Genomic DNA, 2,985 nt, shown 5'->3' on the forward strand with positions numbered 1-2,985 from the left:
ATTTACCTAAAAGTCTTGACTTTATAAACTTAAAGTGTTATGAAGTCTTAGATGGTAAAATGATTTAAAAATGTTGAATCTTAGTTAAGTGAACTTACTTTAAAATGGTAAGATTTACTTAGAAAATATTGATTTAAAAGTATTGATTTTGTTTAAATTGATTTACTTTAAAAATGATAAGTCTAGCTTAATGATCTTATTTTAAAAGGTTAGTTTTAGTAAAAGTGTTTTACTTACAAAAAATAAGATTTATGAACTATCAGAAAAATGTAATGAAGTGGGAATACTTGTCTAGAAATGTTCTGTCTAAGGAAAGATTTGGTATTTAAGGGTGTCTTTACGACCCACCTCTCTTTTCTGGGAACTAGCCTAACGTATATCCACGTATTACGACATAATTCCGGTATAAGTTTTATTGAAAATCTTACTTTAAAAAGTGTTATTTGATTGTAAGACTTTCAATGAAAAATGATGATTCAAGGATATTCAACCTTGAATCGGATGGACGAAAGCAATTAAATTCATTTTGAATCGCAAGTTTTATCTTCGCGTAAAAAGTTATTTCGTAATATAATTATTATCGTCAGTTAACTAATTAATGTTATTTTGGTGTAATGACGAGTTCGAGAGGAGATCGGATCAAGTAAGCTCACCTGCAAACAGAGAACCTAGTGACTCGACACACTCATGTGAAGGAGAAAACATCGTGACACAGTGGTGTCCGAATATGCATCCAAACCTCCAAATTCCCTCACAATATGGGGCATGCTCAGCGTAAAGAACATCCTTTATCTCAAAATAGTGAGCAAAACAAGCAATGAAACTACCATTTTCCTCTCTAAAAATTCTAGCACCTCCAGCCTGACCCGAAGAACCAAAAGCTGCCCCATCAGTGTTAACTTTAAAACATCCCAGTAAAGGACATTGCCATATTACTTCCACGATTTTAGGACTCTTCCTATGATTCATTTGAATTCCCAGACCACGCAGGATTGTGAAGTCTCTGATGGAGGAGTTGGAACAAGAAGAAGTTAACTTCCCAGATAAGGTAATGTCCACCTTGATGTTTGATATGATGTTGTTAATAGGAAGTCTTCTGTCATCAAACTTGGAATTGTTTCTAATACTCCACATGTTACTTATTGCTAGGATGATGCAGTTCAGGAAAACCTCTCTCAATTGAGGACTCCAACACTGATTCTAAGAATCAAGATACTCATGAACAAATTTAGTGTTGATATTACAAGTGAAAAGATTGCCAATCCAGTTCCAGATATGAGAAGCCAAAGAATATGTATGAACCCCTTCTTTGAAGATTCCAATGTGGACTTACAAATGCTACACTAAGACACTAGATGACAACCCCTTCTTTGAAGATTGTCATCAGTAGGCAATCTTTGGTGAATCCATCTCCAAACAATGAAAGATTTATTAGGAAGAATAACTTAGGACCAAATAAGCTTAAACCATCTTTGTCAAATAAGCTTAAACCATACTTGATTCATACTTGTTGGGTTAAAGTGCAGATAAGTCTACTTGGAAGTGAGAATGCCATCAAAAGCATATTGCCAAACTATTCGGTCTTGAGAATTAGTTCTGATGGTTCTGATAATATGAAATTGAGTGTGCTTTAGCACTCATAGCTTTATCTAAAAAATATCTCTTTGCGTCTGAATTGATTTAGTAGTATTTCAATAAAAATGATAATTTTTTAAGCTTAGTCCACTGATATTGATGTTTTAGCAGGTTTGGGAAATGCAACTATGGAAGGCTGGTCTTTCAATGTCCAATGAAAATCAGTATATATCATCTTCTAGAGTTACTATTGTATGCAACATTCCATTGCATGAGCTGCAAATTAAAATCTAATACTGAAAAGCTTAAGAAGTAAAATAACATGGGCACACAAGGTTTCTTGCTTATAGAGGGAATGACTTGTTTCCTTGGAAAAATGTTAAGATATCTATCAAATCTTCTTGGAATCTGATTTAAAAACCAATAATTTGAGACACAACATTTCCAACCACTTTCAAAGTACCATGTGTGAACTTCAAAAGTGTAAAAAATAATAGAGAAAAAAATGTTTATTCTAACCAGAGGAAAAAAAACAAACTGCTCCTAACAGTGGTTATTCTGTAAAAGTTTTAAAACAAGCAAATGATAACCTATATCAAAAGTGTTGATTTTGGCCAATAATCCTAACCAAACGCCATATGAAATAAGTTCATATTTATATGGATATTAGAGTGGATTTATGTTAGAAATTAGAGTAACCAAACTGTGTAAGATAATCAAATCAACTCAGTTCCTAATCTATTGATTTCCAAACGTAAATTTAATAATGTAAGGTAGATCAAATCATTTCCAAATACCAATTCTAATTTATTTCAAACACTAGCTAATAGGCAATATACCCAGGACCCATGTTAATTTGAAAAATAAATCTGTAAAGGTTAAACTTGATTATATGCCAAAGTCTTGCATATTTATTCAGAGAGAACTAGTTCAAGTGACATCAACTCAAAGATGCAACAACTGTACAAGACCTTTTCCCAGTAAGTGAGAAAAGACTTGAGATATTCTCTGGAAATTCACCAAAGTTAATTTATTTCTCTGTCTACGTCATATTTTATTGTTTATCATAAATAAGGTGCAATTGTAAGGCAAGACACAATAGGAAGAGGAGTATATATCATGTCCAACAATTTGCCTCATCCTATGTGTCATCAACTGTGATCAGTTTGAGAAATATTTAATAATTAAATATTTAATTTAAGTATATATTTATCAACAAATCACAACTGGTAACACATTGAATAATACAAATTACAGGATATCAGAATGCTCCCAATATGTAGAGCCTAAGGTTCTGCAAAGAGCATGAAATCTCTGCATTCTTGGCAACTACAGTACTCAAAGCGGCACATGATGCAGCCTCCAGAATAACAAGTGGTGCAGCCTTGACAACCTGAAGATCGAGTGCAT

The sequence above is a fragment of the Lupinus angustifolius genome, chromosome LG08, assembly GCF_001865875.1.
Source record: "Lupinus angustifolius cultivar Tanjil chromosome LG08, LupAngTanjil_v1.0, whole genome shotgun sequence".
In the NCBI taxonomy this organism is placed as follows: domain Eukaryota; kingdom Viridiplantae; phylum Streptophyta; class Magnoliopsida; order Fabales; family Fabaceae; genus Lupinus; species Lupinus angustifolius.